Here is a 25,972-nt window from a genome sequence, read left to right as displayed (position 1 = left end):
TCTCTCCTGCACTCTTCGTGAGGCTGCTAAATCCTCCTGCCAGCCCTACCTCAGGACGCACAGTATCCATGCACCATGAATGCATGTGACCCTGGCAGGCCCTTCCCTAGGCTGGTGCACTTCGTATGGTGGAAGTGATCCAATTAGTTCACTGCTTGCACATATGGGTGCTGACGCTGGCCACTGAATCTCCCATGGCTGGTGAGAAGCTTCGTCTTTTTGTTTTTTGTTTTCATTTTATATATCTTTTTTTGTTTTATTTCTGGTTATTGTGTATTTGAGAAAAAATATGGAGCTCTACCTCTAGTGCCTATAACTGCAGAGTCTAAGCAATGCTTGAATTCAAAAGCTAACACCCCGTATTTTCCTGGATTTATTAGTATATATCCATCCTCTTTGGAAGCATCTCATATAAAATATGAAGGTGCTAAAATCACCTACAGAAGAACTGTCTCATCCAGGAGCGAAACATTTAGTTTTTGATAACTTTCCTTTTATAGATATTTACTTATAGATATTTACTATTGACAAAGCTGAGCGCATTTTACAAAGAGTCTGCTCTATTAGAACTTAAGCTTCCTTTCAAATTAAATGTTTTAATTCATCAACTGAAACAATCAAGTAATTTCTATTTTTATGGCCATCACATTCCTCACAACGGGTATAATTTACACCTATGCAGAGGGCCCATGATAAGCCTGTTATGCAAATAAAGGGATCTTTGGTTTCCAAAACTCTCAAACACTTTCAAAAGCATTAAAATATAAAATAATTAACTAAATAAAAAAGTTTAATTCTCTGAATTTGTAAACAACCTGGATGCACGTCTTTTTCACATATGTTAGAGCAACAAGTGCTTCAGCATTTAAAGATGCTGGTCAAAGATTGCCTAAAGTTCGTATTTGTTTTTAAGTGGTCTAAATCAAGAGCACTGGAGTGGGAGGGGGAAATCTGAAACCTGCTTTGTCAATATTTCAGTATTGCTGAAATTTTTTAAAATAAGAACATTTTCTTTCCTGACAATTTTCTCTTTCTGAGATTTTCTACGCTTGCCCAGATGTCTGAGAATAGCTCCTTCCTACCAGCAGATGGAGACAGTACTCTGAAACTTTTTTGGTAATGTCTGCTCTGATTATAAATAGGGCCCTGCCAAATTCTCGGCCATGAAAAACATGTCACAGACTGTGAAATCTGGTCTCCTCTCCTGAAATCTGGTCTTTTGTGTGCTTTTACCCTATACTGTACAGACTTCATGGGGGAGACCAGTGTTTCTCAAATTGGGATTCCTGACCTAAATGGGTGCTGCAGGGGGGTTACAAGGTTATTTTAGGGGGGAAGGGGATGGTATTGCTACCCTTATTTCTGCACTGCCTTCAGAGCCGGGTACCCAGCTCTGAAGGCAGCTCCCCGCCAACAGAAGTGCAGAAGTAAGGGTGGCAATATCATACCATGCCACCCTTGCTTCTGCGCTGCTGTCTTTACAGCTGGGCAGTTGGAGAGTGGCAGCTGCTGACTGAGGGCCCAGCTCTGCAGGCAACAGTGCAGAAGTAAGGGTGGCAATACCATACCATGCCAGCCTTACTTCTGCACTGCTGCTGAAGGCGGCTCTGCCTTCAGAGCTGGGATCCAAGCCAGCAGCTGCTGCTCTCCAGCTCGGAAGGCAGCGCTACTGCCAGCAGCAGCACAGAAGTAAGGGCAGCAGTTCTGCAACCTCCACTACAATAACCTTGCAACCCTTACATAACTCCCTTTTCGGTCAGGACCCCTACAATTACAAGACCGTGAAATTACAGATTTAAATAGCTGAAATCATGGAATTTATGATTTTTTAAAATCCTAGGACTGTGAAATTGACCAAAATGGATCGTGAATTTGATAGGGCCCTAATTAAAAGTGTATTGCTCACCCATGTTGGCTGAAGCTTTGAAAGCACTAAGGCCATATTTTCTCAACAATATGTAACTTCATGTAATTGGGGGAGGGATAGCTCAGTGGTTTGAGCATTGGCCTGCTAAACTCAGGGTTATGAATTCAATCCTCAAGGGGGCCATTTAGGGATCTGGGGTAAAAATCTGTCTGTTCTGAGCAGGGGGTTGGACTAGATGCCCTCCTGAGGTCCCTTCCAACCCTGATATTCTATGAACTTTAATTCTGAATCTAGTCTGACTGCCACTGGAATTTTAACTATCTACCAGACGCTTCTGTACATTAATATATCTAATATCTACATCTGTTTGTGTGTATGTAACTACCAGGATTTCAATAGCACAAGTGTAGTATCTTAGAGCTGAAGGGAAGGGAGAGCCTGAAATAAAATGAAGAAAATTAAATTATCAGGTAAGAAAAAATTCCCATTCTCTTTGATTTTCTGTGCCAACCTAAAAACTTGGAACCTCACAAAGCAGTATGTACACAACAGTATGCAGGGATTAGCATCCAACAATAGACCTCAGTATGCTGCTCCTAATTGCTGAGGTCTGGACATTAATCCGATAATGCTTAGAGAGAGTGTGAAGTGAGGCCCAAGTAAGTAGTTTACATATTGCCAAGAGGATAGTGTCTAATTTCTCTGTTTAAGAAGTCACCACTGATCAAGCAGAGTGAGCTTTGAGAGATTCTGTCACTTCCTTATCACCACACAAGTAAGCCACTTGGATGAACTGTTTTAGCCAATTAAACAACATGGTACATAATGTGGACCTGCAACAGCCTGTCCTTTCCTGGTGCAGTGTGAAGAATGTCTCTCTAATAAACTGAATTTATAAGTGTAGATGATTGTGTTGAACAGGGCCTAAGTTCTCCAATTCTTTTTGCTGTGCAGACTGCTTCTAAAAATAAAACGATGGTAGACCATAGCTACAGAGTGATTTTTCATTCAGATACAAACAACAGTTTAGTAAGGGCTTTCAGGACCAAGCTCATGCCTCAAAGAGAAATGGCAGCTTGATTGCTGGCCTTAACTACAGCCTGTTATTGCTGGAGATGGCTGGATGTTCCCTAAGTGACAGTTATCTCCAGAAGAGTGGACTTGTGAAGGGCTGGCATTCATTCCCAAGTCCAGCCCATCTTGTAAGGATATTTGCTATGTGGACAATCAGAGGATCAGTACCGCTACATCAACACCAGACAGTGAACATATTCCATATTTTTGCATAGTATACATGGGTGTACTCTAAAAATATATTATTGTTGATGAATTGGGATATAATGACCCTGTAAGGCTGATGAAAGAATCCTCCAGGGTCAGTACTACCACATATCAAGGTATTCTCTAACAGACCATATTACAGGGGCATGACTGCTGAGGGAGAGGAAGTAGTCTCAGAATGGCAGTTCATATTTTGGGGAGAAACCCAGACTGTTAACTCTGATAGGGCTGGTCACTGGAGTGCAAAGAGAAGAATATTCTGGAAGCCCTTTTTCCTAGTCAGTGCCTAGAGGTTGCTTTGAAGTGTAGTTCATAGGAAGCCAGTTGGTAGTTCTGGGCTAGTGCAAGGCATGGTGGAAGAAGTGACAAGTAATCCATTGTTTTTTGCTTTTGCTTGTTATTTTCCAGTATCAATGCTGTGTTTGTTTGTTTAGAGGCTTTGAGGCTGAACCCTATGGGGTAAGGTCAGGATAGCTTTAGAAAGAGTAGTTGAGGAAAGCCAGGGGCAGGAAAATTTTAATTTGTTTTTTAAAAGAGCTTATGTCCAGTAAATTCCTGCTCAAGGAGACATACCACACTAGCGCTGACTGAGCTAACTTGCTGAAAATAGAGTGTAGCCACAGCAGTGCAAGTGGCTGGAAGAGCTAGCCACCTAAGTATGGGCCTAGCATCTTGGACAGGTATGTATCTGGGAGGCTACCACTGCCACTTGCACCACTGTGGCTACACTCAATTTTTAGCACTTTAGCTTGATCAGAGCGGGTATTGATCATAGGTATGTCTCCTTGAGCTGAAATGTATACCTCTATGCTGGAGTGTAGACACACTCTGTGTATGTGGACTCTCTTGTTTGGCCTGCTACAGACTGACAGCACAGAACAAGCGAACTAGGGAGCAAATGGCCTGTCAAAACAATTGTTTTATTTGGTCTGCCACCACTGTTATGACGATGTCTGACAAACCCTCTTCCCATGTCTTGCCCTCTCAATAGTTATGTCATAAACCTAAAGTGAGTTAGATCTTCCTGTGTGACTGGTCCTTATATTAAGATATTTTCCCATCAGTGAATTGTGGGAAATGTGCCCTGGATTTTCCTGCGGGGGAATCCTCACATCTGGTTTATTGCCTTGAACATCCTAGGGTTGGAGCTCCTTCTGAGCTTCTTGTGCTCTTCTGGATCATCAGTGCCTCTTATGGACACTGCAACCAGACATGTATGTGGTACTGTGTTCTGTCATAAAGGTAGGATCAGGCGGATGGGAGGTACCATTTTCTTATGTCTTCTGTGTTAAAGATACAATGTTTTCCATCTGCTGGAGTGAGAAATGACTGCCCAGGTTAAACCAACACGCCTGTCATACAAACAAGATGACATCACTGAAAATGTTTCAGCATATTGTCTTACTCTGTTGACAGAGATGAACTTTAGCCAAGCATATGGACTGGTACAGATGATCAAAGATAGCTGCTGGTGCATGACTCACTAAAAATAAAGTTTAGATATTATTACCACCCTCCCGATCCCTCTCCCCCTCCCCACCCGCCATGTTAAAAGAACATTAAGGTTGCAAGTCAAGCACTCAAAAATTTAGGAAATGTGACAATTCAGGTTGCTTCTGGAAAACTTAGTTCAGGCCCATGTCCATATGCATTGTCACACTCTTGAATTACATGATCACATACTATTTTTACCACACAACCCCAGCTTGCTTTCTTCAGTGCCGATGACAAACCTGCTCTGGGGCTGAATCGGAGTCTTGCAGTGGAAATTTATTTTTCCTCACTCTCATTCTTGAAAACAGCTGAACTTTTATCTGAAATTTTTCTAAATAATTCAGCCTGACACACCCTCAGCATGGAAAATGTCAACCCAAACTGTTAAAGTTTGGCAGTGTCATAAGGAACTGAAAACAGGGTCTGATAATGCAAAGTGTCAGACAATCTTGGTGATAGGCGGTGCCATCAGTCCTGCCTTTAATAACCATTGTGGCCTTAATTTATTGTTCAGCATAGTATATGAAGTCCAGGATTTTTAATACTCGAGTATTAATTACAGTCGTCAGATGCTGCTATTAAAATGTTTGAGAGTCAAAATACACACAAAACACACCTACCAGTGTAGGCTGTTAGATCTTGAAGAACTGCTATATTGTTATCGGATGTAACTATTTTAGAAATTTTTGAATATAGCAATAAAATTTGTGCTCTCCCTTGGTTTCTGACTAGAACCACATAACTGCTGCCCTACAATGATGCCCACAAATATTACAAAGTGAACATTAAAAGGCTTTCATTTTTTTCTTCAGCGGCTGTAGACAAGGTGTTCCTACTTGGGAGTCTTATTTCTCACTTCAAAATATTAATGCTGTACAAAATGTTGAGAAGGGCAGCAGAAAGGACATATGAAGTAGAGGTGATTGACACTAGTCCCTATCAGACTGTCAGTAGGCAACTGGCTTTATACGTGCCCCATGCTGCAGAGGAAGACATACCATGACCAAATTCCTCCCTCAATAGCAGCCTTCTCTCCTACTCAGTCACAGGACATCTGTACATGCTGGTGACCTGAGAAAGCTAAACCAGGAAGGAGGTAATGAGGAGCTACTGAATCGACAGCTAAGCATACAAGATCAAAGGCCTACCAAGGTATGAATATTTTTGCTTATAGCAATCTGCCATTCTGGTTCCATTAGACTCTGAAGGGACACAACTAAAATAGGTCATTTGTTCTAAAGGGTAATAATGGCCGACACTGCTCTGTTATCCACACATAGCTTCTGATAATACATGTGTTATGTGGGCAGTGCAGGATAGTGGGTTTTGCCATTTCCCCATCTTTGCATGTTATCTAAAATTGATTGTGAGGTTATTCCCACTTGCACAGCATCCATTTTGAATAAAATGCTGACCAGGGCAATAGGAGCTGTGGCCACTTTAGCCCCCTCGCTATCCCTATTTGGCATTGTACACAGTCTAAAAGTTGCAGTTGCAGCTATTGGTGAGGCTTCCCTCCATTAAAATATTCCATAAACAGAAACTATGCAATCAAACTTGGTTAAGCATAACATGTACCCAATACAAATTCATAAAAGAAAGGAAATGCCAAGTTTTGGACACCAGTTAGCTGTACCTAATGTACATTGCATGAGTGATAAACCAAGGTCTGAACCTTGGACATACAGCACCACAACACAGACCTTTACTACTGGAGCTAACTTAAGGAGAAACTCAGTAGTCTGTTATTCTTTAGTGAGCCTGCCATTACAGAGGGACCGAACATGCACTTTTGCAATGAATCACACTGTCATCTCACATGATCCATCCATTGTAAAGCGAATAAACCCCTTGAGGGCACGATGCCACACTTCCCCTATTAGATGAATATAAGGGTCTTCTCTGCACCCTCTGATCTGAAATCAAGAGAGTGTAAATTTTGTGTGTATAAACTATATAATTTTTTCAACTCTCTCAACTCCCAGACTTTCACCCACTTGCCTAACAACCTATAAAAGACAATTTCCCAAAGATGACATAAACCAGCTCTGCCTCTGCTCATAAGTGAAGTTGCATAATTTTTTTTTATAGCTTTGGCAACTCCTCCAGCCCTTTCCAATTTGCTGCGTTTTTTTTCTCCCAAATGAAAATTTATTTGAATCACTGCATCTAAAAAGAGACGCGACTATTTCTGAAAAGAAAGCGTTCAAAAGGGTCAGAAAGTAAAACTGCAAAATTTCATCCAGCTCTAGTGAAAACCATCAACATGTTGAATGCAAATATGCAAACCACTTTATCTTTGAAAAAATGTGGTCTTGGTAGAAATTCTGGTGCATTTTTTGTAGCATTTAGAGATTGAACTGAACTTTTAGATTCAGCACTTTTTTCTTTCACAGGGCAGCATCTGGTGCTTGAAGCTAAGAAAGTTAAATTGGACACTTTACTTTTAATATAGTATCACTTTATTGGGAACACATGAACTTTCAAAGAACAGGAATAGGCAGATGGCTCATTAAAGCCCGTTCTTATAACCATTATTTGTTTTTCTATAACAAGTCAACCAATCATTTTAACATCAAACAGTACATTTTTGAAGAGATGTGCAGAGAGAGACTTAGCCAAATAATTCCCTCTGATAGTGGGAGTTGTATAGCTCAGTGGTTTGAAAACTTACCCACAAACAACTGACTAGGAGATCACAACCATAGTATCCAAAGTCCAGATCCACAAACGGACTTAGACTTTTAAGCCCCAGTTTTAGGCACCATTGCAATCCAGAAAGCTGCTTGGCTGCCGTGTAGCCCAGTAGACACGCAAATTCACTTGTGCCTAAATTGTCATTGTAAAAGTTCCCTAGTCACTTAAGTTTCTGCTTCTGGGAGTGCATGCTGCTGCCTCACTCTACGTGTCTGGATGCCTCTCTCACACCTAAGCCTCAGCGCGATCTACAAATCAGGGAAAGACAGATATTCACCCATGTATCTTGCCTGAGAGGCCCAATTTGGTAGGCATGCTCACAGCCCTTATAATTTTTAGCCCTGTGCTTACGTCACTCACCCAGGCTGTGGGGGAGAGAGAGGTTAAATTCTCACTTCTGCCAGATAGGGAGAAAGGTTTTGAACACGGGGATCTCAGCTCTCAGGCGAGTGCCCAAACCACTGGGCAATGCCATATTCTGCTGTGGAGATGCTCAGTTTCTCCTGTTGAAGATATTCCATTTTGGACAAAGAATTAGAGTCACTGGAGCAGAGACACTGGATCTCCCACATGGGTATCCTAACCCCAGTCTATACAGTCATTCATTCTCTCTCTCTCCCTGGCCCAATGACTAAGTATGCAGCCCCGACTCACGCACATAACTCCTTGATAGGGGTGTGGCTTAGAACACACCCTTCTGGTCAGCATCTCCTATTGGCTAGTGTAGGGAGCACCCTGCCTAGTGTGCTGGCTTCCGTGGATCCCACCCGTATGTGCCTATTTCTTCTTTTCATTGTATAGGGAGCGTAGGCACCTAATCTAGCCTTTGTGGGTACCATTACTGTTCCAGTGATTTTCTAGGCACTTAAGATCTTCTGTGGTTCCGGGCCCATGTGCTTAAAGAAAAGCTGTACTCCAAGATTTCTCTCTTCACAAAAGTGTCTTGTTACTTGCTGAACTGAAAATTACTTGCTCTAGATTCATCTTTGGCAGTTTTCTAAACTTCAGCTCTCTTATCTTTTGTGTCAAAATATTTTGCAGTTAGTTCAAGTTGTTCGTGTAACTAAAAAGATATTTTTAATCCACAATGCTTTTTTAATTAGTTACTATTATAAATAATATCAGCAATGTATAAATCCTGAAGATCTCACATTTTAAGATTACTAGCTTATTAACATCTTTCTAAAGTAGAGGTCACACTTCAACTATCCTTTCCTAATGATTTCAGCTCTCCAGTAAGCAAAGGAGAAATTCCTATGTCCTATTGATTCTCTTCCACCTTACCTGCATGGTGATAATTCAGACAGAGGTTCAAAAAACTGTATCTGGGCAAAACTGAAGAATTTGTGCAATATGAATGAGTTAAGTTTGCAATCAGAACTTTTTTTTGCATTTCCTGAATACTTAAAATATGACCTTAATGTTCTTGTATTTGTATTATAATTACAGCAAATAAAAAACGTCTATAGCAGTTCTCCAAATTGATTTATTTTATTTATTTTTAGAAAAATCCTAAAACAAAGTTCAGGGAGTATTACTTAAATCCTTTAAAGCATACAGGCTGTTTTTTTCCAACAGTTGAATTTTCAGGCTTATAAAACTGTCTATTCAGTATCACTAATGCTAACTAAAAATACTCCTAGTATTTATTTTATTTAGTAGCTCCCTGATTTGCACCTTGGACTACCATTTGTTTGATTACCCCTCTTTCCCCTATTTTCTGAAATATCATATGGTATGTTAGCCTCATGACTTCCATCATCATTAGTCTCTGCTAACTTCCTATGCAATAATTTGGAAGTTTATCCCTTTGTAGCATTCCAACTGCTCTACATTTTATAATGTTCACTAAATTTGCAGATTAATCATTTTGCAAAGCATCAAACACTTTTCTTAACCTCAAATAATTTACTAGATTTGGGGCAAAATTTTCAAAAGCACATAAGTTATTTAGGAATCTATGGCTAGATCCCCAAAAAGGTATTTAGGTGCCCTAGTCCATCATCTGGGCACCACTGCCATTCTCAAAACCACAGTCCAGCTGCCACTGCACCTCACAGATGCTTCCGATTCTGCAGTCAGACCTGTTACCCCACATCTAACAACCTGCTTGAAGCCCTCTCTGAAGCCAAAGCCCAGTGGCCCTAAAGTGGGATTCTCAAAGTAGGCATTCCCCTGCCTATCTTGCAGGCATTCCTCAACCATGGTTAAGACTCCACACCTGTCTCAAAAGACAGCTAGGGGTGAGCAGGTTGGGAGGGAGAGAGTGTGTTGCAGCCTAGGAGTTAGGGCAGGGGTCAGATGTGGTTTGCTGAGTCTTCATTTATTCACTCTAATTTAAGGTTTTGCGTGCCTGTAATTGATTTTAAAGTTTTTAGAAGGTCTCTTTCTATAAGTCTATAATATATAACTAAACTATTGTTGTATGTAAAGAAAATAAGGTTTTTAAAATGTTTGAGAAGCTCCATTTAAAATTAAATTAAAATGCAGACCCCCCCAGACCGGTGGCCAGAACCCAGGCAGTGTGAGTGCCACTGAAAATCAGCTCGCGTGCCATAGGTTGCCTATCCCTGAGTTAGGACATGCACCTGGGAAGTGGGAAACCCAAGTTCAAATCCCTGCTCGTCTTGATTTAGAACAGGGTCTTGGAACCCAGCTCTCAAACATCCAGGTGAATGCCCTAACCATCAGGTTATTGAGTATCTGGAAGGTGGGTTCTCAATTCCCCCTGTTGAAACTGCTCCACTTTACATAAATCATTAACTATTCACTGGACTAAAGAGAGACTAACACTATAGCCTAGTGGTTAGGGTGTTCAGCAGAAATGTGGATTCAAGGCCCTGCTCCAAATCTGGCACAGCAAGGGTTTGAAACTAGGTCTTGCACATCTGAGATGAGAGTCCTAACCACTAGGCTATTGGCTATAATGAAAATGGGGTGAGGAGGAGGACATTTCTTTGCAAGAAAAGTCTGGGTTTTGTCTGCTAAGGCATGGGTTTTCTAAGCAACTCACCTGGCTTAGGTGCTTAACACCAGGAAAGTGATTTCTTTCCTCTGCATTTCACTACTAGGTAGCTTGGACAGCTCCCCGCTTAGTCTGTAAGGATCCTGTCCTTCAGTGCCTAACTCGCCTCATGCATTGTATGTGGCGCATGGGTGCCTAACTTAGGGTTGAGGATTCCTCTAAGTGGCAGCCTAGGGATTAGGTGATGCTATACCCTTGGATTTAGGCCCTAAGTGCAATTGAAAGTCAACAGAACTTAAAGTACAAGTTAGGGGTGTGATACCAAGGCTGAGAAGACATATTTGTGCTAGCTCTCATTGAGCTAGTCAGCTAAAAATATATTATAACCACAGCAATGCTCTTGAGTAAGTGCCTCTGGTGTCAGATGGGCACAACTTAGGGTGACTAGTATATCTTTCGGCTATTAGCTCAACGAGAGCTAGAGCAAGTATTTGTCCTTGAGTTCAAAGTGCAGACACACCCTTAAAAGCATCAAACAAAGTGGGTATTCACCCACGAAAGCTCATGCTCCAAAATGTCTGTTAGTCTATAAGGTGCCACAAGACTCTTTGCTGCCTTAAAAGCAAGTCACAAGATACAGCAGACTCATTTTCAATTAGAAGCTACAGTACTATCCATGAACATAAGAATGGCCATACTGGGTCAGACCAAAGGTCCATCCAGTCCAGCATCCTGTCTACCAACAGTGACCAATGCCAGGTGTCCCAGAAGGAGTGAACCTAATAGGTAATGATCAAGTGATCACTCTCCTGCCATCCATCTCCACCCTCTGACAAACAGAGGCTAGGGACACCATTCCATACCCATCCTAGCTAATAGCCATTAATGGACTTAACCATTATGAATTTATCTAGTTCTCTTTTAAACCCTGTTATAGTCCTAGCCTTCACAACCTCCTCAGGCAAGGAGTTCCACAGGTTCCCTATGTGCTGTGTAAAGAAGAACTTCCTTTTATTTGTTTTAAACCTGCTGCCCATTAATTTCATTTGGTGGCCCCTAGTTCTTATATTATGGGAACAAGTAAATAACTTTTCCTTATTCACTTTTTCCACACCACTCATGATTTTATATACCTCTATCATATCCTCCCTTAGTCTCCTCTTTTCCAAGATGAAAAGTCCTAACCTCTTTAATCTCTCCTCATATGGGACCTGTTCCAAACCCCTAATCATTTTAGTTGCCCTTCTCTAAACCTTTTCTAATGCCAGTATATCTTTTTTGAGATAAGGAGACCACATCTGTACGCAGTATTCAAGATGTGGGTGTATCGTGGATTTATATAAGGGCAATAAGATATTCTCCGTCTTATTCTCTATCCCTTTTTGAATGATTCCTAACATCCTGTTTGCTTTTTTGATTGCCGCTGCACACTGCGTGGACATCTTCAGAGAACTATCCACGATGATTCCAAGATCTCTTTCCTTACTCGTTGTAGCTAAATTAGCCCCCATCATATTGTATGTATAGTTGGGATTATTTTTTCCAATGTGCATTACTTTACATTTATGCACATTAAATTTCATTTGCCATTTTGTTGCCCAATCACTTAGATTTGTGAGATCTTTTTGAAGTTCTTCACAGTCTGCTTTGGTCTTAAGTATCTTGAGCAGTTTAGTATTATCTGCAAACTTTGCCACCTCACTGTTTACCCCTTTCTCCAGATCATTTATGAATAAGTTGAATAGGATTGGTCCTAGGATTGGCCCTTGGGGAACACTACCAGATACCCCTCTCTGTTCTGAAAATTTACCCTTTATCCCTACCCTTTGTTCCCTGTCTTTTAATTAGTTCTCAATCCATGAAAGGATCTTCCCTCTTACGCCATGACAACTTAATTTACATAAGAGCCTTTGGTGAGGGACCTTGCAAAGGTTTTCTGGAAATCTAAGTACACTATGTCCACTGGATTCCCACTTGTTCACGTTTGTTGACCCCTTCAAAGAACTCTAATAGATTAGTAAGACATGATTTCCCTTTACAGAAACCATGTTGACTTTTGCCCAACAATTTATGTTCTTCTATGTGTCTGACAATTTTATTCTTTACTATTGTTTCAACTAATTTGCCCGGTACTGATGTTAGACTCACTGGTCTGTAATTGCTGGGATCACCTCTAGAGCCCTTTTTACATATTGGCATTACATTAGCTAACTTCCAGTCACTGGGTACAGAAGCCGATTTAAAGGACAGGTTACAAACCATAGTTAATAATTCCGCAATTTCACATTTGAGTTCTTTCAGAAGTCCTGGGTGAATGTCATCTGGTCCAGGTGACTTGTTACTGTTAAGTTTACCAATTAATTCCAAAACTTCCTCTAGTGACACTTCAATCTGTGACAATTCCTCAGATTTGTCACCTACAAAGGATGGCTCAGGTTTGGGAATCTCCCTAACATCCTCAGCTGTGAAGACTGAAGCAAATAATTCATTTAGTTTCTCCGCAATTACTTTATCATCTTTAAGTGCTCCTTTTGTATCTTCATCGTCCAGGGGCCACACTGGTTGTTTAGGAGGCTTCCTGCTTCTGATGTACTTAAAAAACATTTTGTTATTACCTATGGAGTTTTTGGCTAGCCGTTCTTCAAACTCCTCTTTGTCTTTTCTTATAACACTCTTGCACTTAATTTGGCAGTGTTTATGCTCCTTTCTATTTGCCTCACTAGGATTTCACTTCCACTTTTTAAAGGAAGTCTTTTTATCTCTCACTGCTTCTTTTACATGGTTGTTAAGCCATGGTGGATCTTTTTTAGTTCTTTTATTGCAATCTTAATTTGAGGTATACATTGAAGTTGGGCGTCTATTATGGTGTCTTTAAAAAGCACCCATGCAGCTTGCAGGGATTTCACTTTAGTCACTGTACCTTTTAACTTCTGTTTAACTAACCCCCTCACTTTTGCATAGTTCCCCCTTTTGAAATTAAATGCCACAGTGTTGGGCTGTTGAGATGTTCTTCCCACCACAGGGATGTTGAATGCTATTGTATTATGGTCACTATTTCCAAGCAGTCCTGCTATAGTTACCTCTTGGACCAGCTCCTGCGCTCCACTCAGAATTAAATCTAGAGTTGCCTCTCCCCTTGTGGGTTCCCATACCAGCTGCTCCATGAAGCAGTCATTCAAAGTATCGAGAAATTTTATCTCTGCATTTCATCCTGAAGGAAATGTTCCCAGTCAATATGGGGATAACTGAAATCCCCCACTATTATTGGGTTCTTAATTTTGATAGCCTCTCTAATTTCCCTTAGCATTTCATCATCACTATTACTGTCCTGGTCAGGTGGTCGATAATAGATCCCTAATGTTATATTTTTATTAGAGCATGAAATTTCTAACCATAGAGATTCTATGGAACATGTGGATTCGCTTAAGATTTTTATCTTTCACATACAGTGCCACTCTTCCCCCTGCACGACCTGTTCTATCCTTCCGATATATTTTGTAACCCGGAATGATTGTGTCCCATTGATTGCTCTCAGTCCACCAGGTTTCTGTGATGCCTATTATATCAATATCCTCCTTTATCACAAGGTACTCTAGTTCACCCATCTTATTATTTAGACTTCTAGCATTTGTGTACAAGCACTTTAAAAACTTGTCCCTGTTTATTTGTCTGCCCTTTTCTGATGTGCCAGATTCTTTTTTATGTGAATGTTTCTCGTCTGGTATGGCCCAAACTTTATCCTCTTCCATCCTCTCCTCCTGACTAAAACCTAGAGAATCTCTATCAATATACTCTCCTCTAAGAGAAGTCTCTGTCCAATCCACGTGCTCTTCTGCAGCAATCGGCTTTCCCCCAACTCCTAATTTAAAAACTGCTCTACAACCTTTTTAATGTTAAGTGCTAGCAGACTGGATCCACTTTGGTTTAGGTGGAGCGCATCCTTCCTGCATTGGCTTCCCCTATCCCAAAAGTTTCCCCAGTTCCTAATAAATCTAACCCCCTCCTCTCTACACCATAGTCTCATCCACACATTGAAACTCTGAAGCTCTGCCTGCCTACCTGGCCCTGTGCATGGAACAGGAATGATTTCTGAGAATGCTACCATAGAGGTCCTAGATTCCAGTCTCTTTCTTAGCAGCCTAAATTTGGCATCCAGGATGTCTCTCCTACCCTTCCGTATGTTATTGGTACCTACATGTATGACGACCACCGGCTCCTCCCCAGCACTACACATAAGTCTATCTAGATGCCTCGAGAGATCCGCAACCTTCGCACCAGGCAGGCAAGTCACCATACGGTTCTCCCGGTCATCACAAACCCAGCTATCTATGTTTCTAATGATCGAATCTCCCATTACTAACACCTGCCTTTTCCTAATGACTGGAGTTCCCTCCCCCAGAAAGGTAACCTCAGTGTGAGAGGATACCCCAACATCATCTGGAAGGAGGATCCCAACTATGGGAAGGTTTCTCTCTGCTCCCGTTGACTGCTCTGCTTCCCTGGGCCTTTCATCCTTCTCAACAGCGCAGGGGCTGTCTGACCAGAGGTGGGACAATTCTACAGTGTCCCGGAAAGCCTCATCAACATACCTCTCTGCCTCCTGTTGCTCCTCCAGTTCTGCTACCCTGGCCTCCAAAGGCCGTATGCGGTATGCTTGTGATAATTCTTTTAGAGGGTTGCTTTGTAATAAATTATATAATTTCAATACATAAATGTGCCCCAGGTGCTCTGTAATCAACAAATTGCAAGATACTAGCCATTTAACCTAACACAGGAAATCAAACTGTTATAGATAGGATCGATCGATTTCTGAATACATCAGAGACTGAAACATATTCTGCTACCAGCAGTAAGATGCAGAAAATTACACGTTGAAAAGCTATAACAGACACTGTTTTGCATATAATCCATATTTATACACCCTGAAAATGCATGATTGCTGACGCCTAACAATGTAAATTTAAAACACTGAGCCCCACAAACAAAATGTCAGCAATTAAATTTTAGTACAACTTTGAAATACCATCATCTGCAAATCAATGCATTAATGAAACTTTAAAATTAAAATTCCCAAAACACAAAGACATTGCTGCTTACCAGCCTAAGAAACATTTTTCTGATTTTATGCTTAGTGGCAGCTATGCATTCAAGTACAGATTATCAGGAACAATCTTCCTGACGTATATTAAGTTGCAAAATTGTTTCCAAGGACATTCAAATGGTTGAGGTGAAAACTATAGCTGGTCAGGAAAAACTTTGATGGAATTGTTTTCTGAGGTAAAAAGCAATTCCTTTGAAATAAAAATGCCTTGGAAAGTCATGCTGATTTTACTAAAATTTCATTTAGGAAAAATAAAAAAGAAATTTATAACAATCACTGTCTAAATGAAACATTTAGATTTTTCATTTTGAAATGACTTTTCATTTTTTTTTATATTTTGCATTGTATATTATAACACATTTTAAAAAGTCAGAATCAAATAAAAATGTTCCCATCATTCTTAAACATTTTTTGAGTTGTCCTTAGAGGGGAATTTCAAAATTTTCAGGTTTCATTCCAATCTGAAATGAAACAAATTTTTAAATCTTATAAAACTTAGTGAAATGGAATGTTCACCCTCTGCGCAGTTCATGAAGTATGGACATTTAAAAGTAGACTGAAAAGTACGGTAGTAAACATACCGGATGGTACGATCCTATATCAGCAGGGGAATGAAAAGGATGATTTATATTTCTAATATCTAAATCTACTAGATGAAGAGGGTGGGGGGGAGGGGTGGGAAGAGGCTACTGCTTAAGGCAAGGATGCTGAAACATTTTCATTGCATGGACTGTATTACTTTACTTTTCAATTTAAGCAAATGCTGTAGTTGCTATATGCATGCTAAGCGGTCACAAACTGAATGGAAGGAGGTCTTCATGACTGTGATTTGGTGGTGGTGGGAATGTGGTCTGACAGACTCTGTCTATAAAGATGTGGACCACCCTATACAATCATCACTGATAAAGTTTGCGGGGAACACAAAAATTAGGGGAGTGGTAAAGAATGAAGAAGAAGAAATAATGATTCAGAGCGATATGCATTGCTTGGTAAACTGGGCTGAAGCAAGCAATATGCATTATAATTATTATGACAGTCATACTTACAGGATGGGGGGACTCTATCCTGGGAAGCAGTGACTCTGAAAAAGATTTAGGGGTCATGGTAGATAATGAGCCACACACAAGCTCCCAGTGCAACACGGTGGCCAAAAGGGCTAATGCTATCCTGGGATGCATTAACAGGGGAATCTTGGCAGAAGAGTAGAGAGGTTGTTTTACCTCTGTATTTGGCACTGGTAAGACTGCTCCTGGAATACTTAAAGGATTAGAAAACAAACCTTATAGTGACAGATTCAAAGAACTCAATCTGTTTAAAATAGGAATGTAAGAATGGCAAGTGGTCCATCTAGCCCAGTATCCTGTCTTCCAAAAGTGGCTGGTGCCAGGTTCTTCAGAGGGCATTAACAGAATAGGGCAATTAAAGTGATCCATCCTCTGTAATCCAGTCACATGGTCTGCCAGCCAGAGGTTTAGGGACACCCAAAGCATGGGATGCATCCCTGATTATCTTGGCTAATAGCCATTGATGGACCTATCCTCCATGAACTCACCTAATTCTTTTTTTAACCCATTTATAATTTTGACCTTCACAACATCCCATGACAATGAGTTCCACAGGTTGATTTGGGCTGTCTGAATAAGTGCTTTCTTATGTTTGTTTTAAACCTACTGCCTATTAATTTCATTGGGTGACCCCTGGATCTTGTGCTATGGAAGGAGTAAAAAATACTTTCTTATTCACCTTCTCCACACCATTCACCATTTTACAGACCTCTATCATAGCCCCTTAGTCTTCTTTTCTCTAATGTGAATAGTCCCAGTCTTTTAAATCTCTTTTCATACGCAAGCTGTTCCATACCCCTAATAATTTTTGTTGCCCTTCTCTGTACTTTTTCTACTTCTAATATATCTTTCTTGAGATGGGGCGACCAAAACTGTGCGCACTATTCAAGGCGTGGGCATACCATGGATTTGCATAGTGGAATTATGATTTTTTTGTCTATTTTCTAACCCTTTACTAATATTTCCTAACATTCTGTTAGGGTTTTGTTTGTTTGTTTTTTGACTGCTGCACATTAAGTGGATGTTTTCAGAGATCTGTCCACGATGACTCCAAGATCTCTTTCTTGAGTGGTAACAGCCAAGTAGGCCCCATCATTTTGTATGTATAGTTGAGATTATGTTTTCCAATGTGAACTACTTTCACTTATCAACACTGGTCCATTCTCCAAAATGCAATGCTGTATAGACACAGCAGTAGTTACTATCTGTGTAGTATCTACCATCAGAATGAAACAAAGCATTATGGTGAAACACAAAATATGATACATTCTTTCTTAAAAATGTCCTTGTGGCTTGAAGGACTGATTTGAAGACATTAACATTTACTGGGAATCTAGGATCTAAGATCTACTACATTTACAAAATTTGTAAAACTGGTAAAATATCATGCCTGGCCATCTTATCTCCTTTTAAGGCAACAAAATCCAAGGATTTGAAATTTAAAATTAATTAAAATTTCTTCTCATTGAATACATTTTAGTTGTATTTTTTAAACGTTTCAGTGCCTGCATGCACTTGCATAGTTCAAAATGATCTGGACAAACTGGAGAAATGGTCTGAAGTAAATAGGATGAAATTCATTAAGGACAAATGCAAAGTACTCCACTTAGGAAGGAACAATCAGTTGCACACATACAAAATGGGAAATGACTGCCTAGGAAGGAGTACTGAGGAAAAGGTTCTGGGGGGCATAGTGAATCACAAGTTAAATGTGAGTCAACAGTGTAACACTGTTGCAAAAAAAGCGAACATCATTCTGGGATGTATTAGCTGGAGTGATGTAAGCAAGACACGAGATGTAATTCTTCCGCTCTACTCCGCGCTGATTAGGCCTCAGCTGGAGCATTGTGTCCAGTTCTGGGCACCACATTACAGGAAAGATGTGGACAAATTGAAGAAAGTCCAGAGTAGAGCAACAAAAATGACTAAAAGTCTAGAAAACATGACCTATGAGGGAAGATTGAAAAAAATTGGGTTTGTTTAGTCTGGAAAAGAGAAGACAGAGGAGACATAACAGTGTTCACGTACATAAAAAGTTGTTACAAGGAGAGAGAAAAACTGTTCTTCTTAACCACTGAGGATAACAGAAGAATCAATGGGCTTCAATTGAAGCAAGGGAGGTTTTGGCTGAAAAACTTCCTAACTGTCCAGGGAGTTAAGCACTGGAATAAATTGCTTAGGGAAGTTGCGGAATCTCCATCACTGGAGATTTTTAAGAGCATGTTAGACAAAACCCTGTAAGGGATGGTCTAGATAATATTTATTCTTCCCATGAGTGCAGGGGACTGGACTAGATGACCTCTCAAGATCCCTTCCAATCCTATGATTCTATGAAAAAGCCATATGAACATAAGAACATAAGAATGGCCGTACCAGGTCAGACCAAAGGTCCATCTAGCCCAGTATCTGTCTACCGGCAGTGGCCAATGCCAGGTGCCCCAGAGGGAGTGAACCTAACAGGCATGATCAAGTGCTCTCTCTCCTGCCATCCATCTTCATCCTTTGACAAACAGAGGCTAGGGACACCATTCTTTACCCATCCTGGCTAATAGCCATTTATGGACTTAGCCAACATGAATTTATCCAGTTCCCTTTTAAACATTGTTATAGTCCTAGCCTTCACAACCTCCTCAGGTAAGGAGCTCCACAAGTTGACTGTGCGCTGCGTGAAGAAGAACTTCCTTTTATTTGTTTTAAACCTGCTGCCTATTAATTTCATTTGGTGACCCCTAGTTCTTGTATTGTGGGAATAAGTAAATAACTCTTCCTTATCCACTTTCTCCACATCACTCATGATTTTATATACCTCTATCATATCCCCTCTTAGTCTCCTCTTTTCCAAGCTGAAGAGTCCTAGCCTCTTTAATCTTTCCTCGTATGGGACCCTCTCCAACCCCCTAATCATTTTAGTTGCCCTTTAATGAACCTTTTCTAGTGCTAGAATATCTTTTTTGAGGTGAGGAGACCACATCTGTACACAGTATTCGAGATGTGGGCGTACCATGGATTTATATAAGGGCAATAATATATTCTCAGTCTTATTCTCTATCCCCTTTTTAATGATTCCTAACATCCTGTTTGCTTTTTTGACCGTCTCTGCACACTGCGTGGACATCTTCAGAGAACTATCCACGATGACTCCAAGATCTTTTTCCTTACTCGTTGTAGCTAAATTAGCCCCCATCACATTGTATGTATAGTTGGGGTTATTTTTCCCAATGTGCATTACTTTACATTTACCCACATTACATTTCATTTGCCATTTTGTTGCCCAATCACTTAGTTTAGTGAGATCTTTTTGAAGTTCTTCACAATCTGCTTTGGTCTTAACTATCTTGAGCAGTTTAGTATCATCTGCAAACTTTGCCACCTCACTGTTTACCCCTTTCTCCAGATCATTTATGAATAAATTGAATAGGTTTGGTCCTAGGACTGACCCTTGGGGAACACCACTAGTTACCCCTCTCCATTCTGAGAATTTACCATTAATTCCTAGCCTTTGTTCTCTGTTTTTTAACCAGTTCTCAATCCATGAAAGGACCTTCCCTTTTATCCCATGACAGCTTAATTTACGTAAGAGCCTTTGGTGATGGACCTTGTCAAAGACTTTCTGGAAATCTAAGTACACTATGTCCACTAGATCCCCCTTGTCCACATGTTTGTTGACCCCTTCAAAGAACCCTAATAGATTAGCAAGACACAATTTCCCTTTACAGAAACCATGTTGACTATTGCTCAACAGTTTATGTTTTTCTATGTGTCTGACAATTTTATTTTTAACTATTGTTTCGACTAATTTGCCTGGTACCGATGTTAGACTTACCGGTCTGTAATTACCGGGATCACCTCTAGAGCCCTTTTTAAAGATTGGCGTTACATTAGCTAACTTCCAGTCATTGGGTACAGAAGCCGATTTAAAGGACAGGTTACAAACCTTAGTTAATAGTTCCGCAACTTCACATTTGAGTTCTTTCAGAACTCTTGGGTGAATGCCATCTGGTCCCGGTGACTTGTTAATGTTGAGTTTATCAATTAATTCCAAAACCTCCTCTAGTGACACTTCAATCTGTGACAGTTCCTCAGATTTGTCACCTACAAAAGCCGGCTCAGGTTTGGGAATCTCCCTAACATCCTCAGCCATAAAGACTGAAGCAAAGAATCCATTTAGTTTCTCCGCAATGACTTTATCATCTTTAAGTGCTCCTTTTGTATTTCGATCGTCAAGGGGCCCCAATGGTTGTTTAGCAGGCTTCCTGCTTCTGATGTACTTAAAAAACAGTTTGTTATTACCTTTGGAGTTTTTGGCTAGCCGTTCTTCAAACTCCTCTTTGGCTTTTCTTATTACACTCTGGCACTTAAGTTGGCAGTGTTTGTGCTCCTTTCTATTTGCCTCACTAGGATTTGACTTCCACTTTTTAAAGGAAGTCTTTTTCTCTCTCACTGCTTCTTTTACATGGTTGTTAAGCCACGGTGGATCTTTTTTAGTTTTTTTACTGTGTTTCTTAATTTGCGGAGTCTATTATGGTGGGCTTTAAAAAGGGCTCATGCAACTTGCAGGGCTTTAGTCACTATATCTTAACTTTTGTTTAACTAACCCCCTCATTTTTGTATAGTTCCCCCTTTTGAAATTAAATGCCACAGTGTTGGGCTGTTGAGGTGTTCTTTCCACCACATGGATGTTGAATGCTATTGTATTATGGTCACTATTTCCAAGCAGTCCTGCTATAGTTACCTCTTGGACCAGCTCCTGCGCTCCACTCAGGATTAAATCTAGAGTTGCCTCTCCCCTTGTGGGTTCCCATACCAGCTGCTCCATGAAGCAGTCATTTAAAGTATTGAGAAATTTTATCTCTGCATTTCATCCTGAAGTGAAATGTTCCCAGTCAGTATGGGGATAATTGTAATCCCCCATTATTATTGGGTTCTTAATTTTGATAGCCTCTCTAATTTCCCTTAGCATTTCATCATCACTATTACTGTCCTGGTCAGGTGGTCGATAATAGATCCCTAATGTTATATTTTTATTAGAACATGAAATTTCTATCCATAGAGATTCTATGGAACATGTGGATTCGCTTAAGATTTTTACTTCATTTGAATCTACATTTTCTTTCACAGATAGTGCCACTCCTCCCCCTGCACGACCTGTTCTGTCCTTCTTATATATTTTGTAACCTGGAATGATTGTGTCCCATTGATTGCTCTCAGTCCACCAGGTGTCTGTGATGCCTATTATATCAATATCCTCCTTTATCACAAGGCACTCTAGTTCACCCATCTTATTATTTAGACTTCTACCATGTAGGTTTATGCAAACTAGTTTACTCTCTATGGCTTTCACAGTTTAAATTATTAATTCTTTTCTTGACAAATTTCCACCGCAGGTTGGAATATTATGTATATGGCACCCAGGAAGAACCTTCTAAGAGGAAGAAATCATTGTATCCATATCACATATATCAACAAACGATTCTACAAATTTTTTTTTGAAGTTTCTAGGAGACATAGGGAAAATTGAAATAGTGCTATAAATTTTAAGAGGTTTGAAATCTGAGAAAAATTAAGCATTTTCTTTTGTTTACAAGCATTAATCATTCTCTCCTGACAGAAAACTGTAAAGTAGATAGTAAACCTTTAGTGCTATTGGACAGGTAACAGACATATACCCTTTTTCAGCAAGCTTGTCACATAATCTGAATTTTAGTAACAATCCTCATTCTCAGGCATGTTAATTCTCTGCAGCATCTGTCACTGCTATGAATGGTTGATCATAAGTACCTCTGTAGTCATCTCAATGCTATTAAGCAGATGGCAGTGCTAAATCTGAATGATGTAGTACATCTCCCTAGTGGACTTTGTTTCCATATACTACCATTACTCTACAATTCCTCAGTGATAAATCTTATGTATTCTAGAGAACATTAAATAGTGAGCTGACAGTGGCAATTGATTTATTACCAGTAGTTTGCCTTTGCCCTATTATTGTCTTTGCAAACACTTGTGTAGATCATGTATGAAGCTTCCAAGGCATAAAGGCCATTGGCCTAATTTTTTCTTTAATGTTTTAGAGATTTAATATTTTAATGTAATTTGTCTTCAGAGTGAACATGTTTAAACTCTGGTCTATAGATCTGAAATAATTCCCTGTTAAAATTCTCCTTTTTTTCTCTATTATATTCTAAACTGTGGATTTTCATGATAATATGTTCTAGTATTAACATTAGGCCATTAAAACAGCAACTTCTTTTGACCATAAATCCAAGTAAAAGATTATTGCCGGATGTATGGTTTTGAGAAGTATTATTTGTAATTCAACTTTGTTTCATAAATATCATATACATACACATACACACACACACACGAGTGAAGCTGGTAAAAACGACACTTGTGTGCCAAGCACAAATGAATACAATAATATGGGGGGTTATTGTTTTAGCAGTATTTAACTTCTGCAGTTCAATTTATATTTAAACAGATCATTTGTGCTATATACAGCAGTATATGTTAAATTATTATGTATCTATGTAGTGCAGCTTTCATGAAGAAATTACTAAATGCATAATGTAAAAGTTGCCTGCAGAAAAGCTATATTGCATGGCATATGGCAACATTAATTTTAGTCTTTTTGCTTTCCTTAGCTTGGCACTGAAAATCTACCATGAGCGTTCATAGCTTTTGACAGTTTCCATTATACTCTGGTCTTTAGGTAGAGCTGGCTGACTGACAATTTCACAAATGTTTACTATTCTCAATTTTCAAAAGCTAAGCAACAATGTTTCATAAACTCATTTTATCTTTCTTACTATGACTGGACTGCTTTAGCATTATTTGTTCAATTAGCCTTACTAATTTGTATGGGTGTAATTTCTATCTAATATTATCCCCTAAATGTTAAGTGCTGCATGGGAATTTCATCACGTCAAGAAGAAGAAGTCAATGAAGCTGGCTGGCTAAATCCAGCACACTTCAGAGTTATCTATTTGAAGACTATCATAATTGCCAAAGATAGTTCCTTTGAAAGCCCACCAAAATGCACTCAATTATTTGTGGATTTACTCTATAAACAAATTATTTGTAGACGATGCAACATTTTAGTATCCAAAATGGAAACACTCCCCACAGATATTGTACTTGATTGCTGGGACACTACTATGTGTAAGAATTGGAGAGAAATCTCAGATTTAATCTTCTTCTCTCTGGTATTAGAGTGAAAGGTTTTTAAATAAAACCCAAGGTTGATAGGTACCAGCAGTCATACAAAAGTGATTCTCAGTGATGACGTCTGACTACCAAACAAAATGCCATTAATAAAACTTAAAATGGGCATCACTTTCAGTCTCCTAGTTGGAGGTTGGCTACTATATAACAGTATTGGTGGCTGGAGAGAAGGGAAGGTTAGGTTGTATAGAGAGGAAGAGCAGCTTTTCATGAAGGCAAGTGAAGATTCAACTACCCACCCACCCACAATATTTAGACCATGGTATCTGAATGTCATATAATTCCCTTCAACCCCTATCAGCTACAGATATCCTGGGGAGACAGTAAGGAGGATGTGAAAGTATCAAATGGTGCAGTGCTAGGGGAGAGCTCTATCCAGTTGCACTGGATGCCCCAAAATGGAGAACAAACTACAAAAATTTATTACTGCACTTCACATTTGAGATGGACTTGGGTGGGACAGTGGGCTATTCATTCTACTGCAAGAACATTCTCTTTAACTAGCACTGTACTATTTTGTTTCACATAAGAAAACTATCTGACAACCTAGAATACCAAAAATACCACTACTCTGAGATGTACAACAAATAAACTAAAAAGTCATTATTTTGCAAATTAGGAATCCGAAGACTGAACAACAGCAAATAGATGAAGCATCTTTAATTTCCCCTGAGTAGTAGAAGCATATATACAGTGGGATACATTTCAAAACTTTAGTCTGTTTCTAGAGATATTTCCAGTTCTAGTGGCATTCCTCATTTTAAGTACACGGAATATCTCTGAAATCTGCAATATTTTAAAATCAGTATGAACTTTTTAAGCATGCCACGTACCCATAGTACTAGAAAAAAGGAAAATGTAGTCCTAACTGTTGACTGAGTTTAAAGAGGCCGATTAACCTAATATTTGCTTTAACATTATTTTAGGGGTACTTAAAACAAGCAAACCTTGCTTTTACATGCTAATCAAAAAGTGACCCATTTTAAACATGTGGACCTATTCATTCAAATATGTCAAGATTTTTTCCCCTTATAATGAGGGGAAAGTATCAAAAAAAATTTTTACGATACTATAGCATCACAATTCTCTTTTGTTTCACATAATGTGTGTAACACCAACGACATTTAGATATATTCCAGTGTTATAAGCATCTCTTAGTAGTTACAAATGACATTACAATATGTTCTGTTCTTTGATCATCAGATTAAAAATTGTTCTGTGTTGCTCAGATGGTTTGGCTAATGAAATTCTGAAATATCTTTGCAAAAAATGTGAGCTGGGATTGTGTGAGCAATATTTCATCAAGCAAATTCATACCCCCTTCCCTTTCACCATGAACTACCCCTATTGTTTATAAAAACAGCAAAATAAGCAAGTGAATAAGTAATTCTTTTTAAAAGTTTATCAAATTTGGAGTCTAGTGAACATAACTGGAACAATATCCCAGATGCAACATAAAACAACTACCTAATAAAGTAGTTCTACCCTGGTGACACTCAATAATAACACATTATGGCTAGTAATCAGTACTTTACATATGAATTACATGTTGTGTTTCATTTGATTTTTGCTCATCATCATTCAGAGGACCACCAAAATTTGTAAAAGATAAAAAAAAAAGTTCATAACAGATCTTGTTTAAAACCTGACAAAAAGGAAAACAAATTCAAATAATCATTTTTTAAGTTTTAGTCTAGTCCAGTATTTTCATTGTGCTATCTGAAAGCATAGGCTGCAACAGCAAATAAAACCTATTACTAATATTAAAAGCAACAAAGCAAAATAGAACTGCCAATATTAAAAGTAAAAATTTGAAGACTTTTTTGACCAGTATATTTACTAAAAAGATCATGTTAACTGCTGCTATTTTCTAAAGGTAGTATGCAAGGTAGACACATCCTCCAGAGTTCTTATTGCTTCTGGTATGCACATCAGTTTTTAGAAATTTACAAAACCTTTTCAGGTGGGAGACACCATGAATAAAGACTACTCTTTTCTGGTTGTCAAAAACATCATAAAAAAACAATCTAAGTGAAAACAGTGAAATTAAAACTTTCCATAAATTTTTCACTTTGAGCAGTTTGCCTGGTTTTGAGAGCTTTCTTCCCTCACAAAGACTTAAATCATTCCTGACAAACAGAATGGCAAAATATTCCTCAGTTGCCAGCTGGGAAAGTGTTTTTCCTCCTCAACTGTGTTGTGAAATCAGGGTTCTTTAGTTTTTTAGATTTTGCTGCACTGTTATAATGCATTTAAGTAAAAGTTGTCTTTAACTTGTTTACTGG

General features: G+C 39.3%; 1 protein-coding gene across 1 annotated transcript in view; it reads right to left on the bottom strand.

Annotated features, from left to right (window-relative positions):
- The window catches only part of KHDRBS3 (KH RNA binding domain containing, signal transduction associated 3), a 202,254-nt gene that overhangs the window by 6,710 nt on the left and 169,572 nt on the right, over positions 1-25,972 (bottom strand). The gene's annotated exons all lie outside the window — the stretch shown is intronic.

The sequence above is a fragment of the Mauremys reevesii genome, linkage group 2 (assembly GCF_016161935.1).
Source record: "Mauremys reevesii isolate NIE-2019 linkage group 2, ASM1616193v1, whole genome shotgun sequence".
Taxonomy (NCBI): Eukaryota; Metazoa; Chordata; order Testudines; family Geoemydidae; genus Mauremys; species Mauremys reevesii.
Note: the sequence above shows the minus strand (reverse complement) of the source record. Positions and strands in the feature narration are given on the sequence as shown.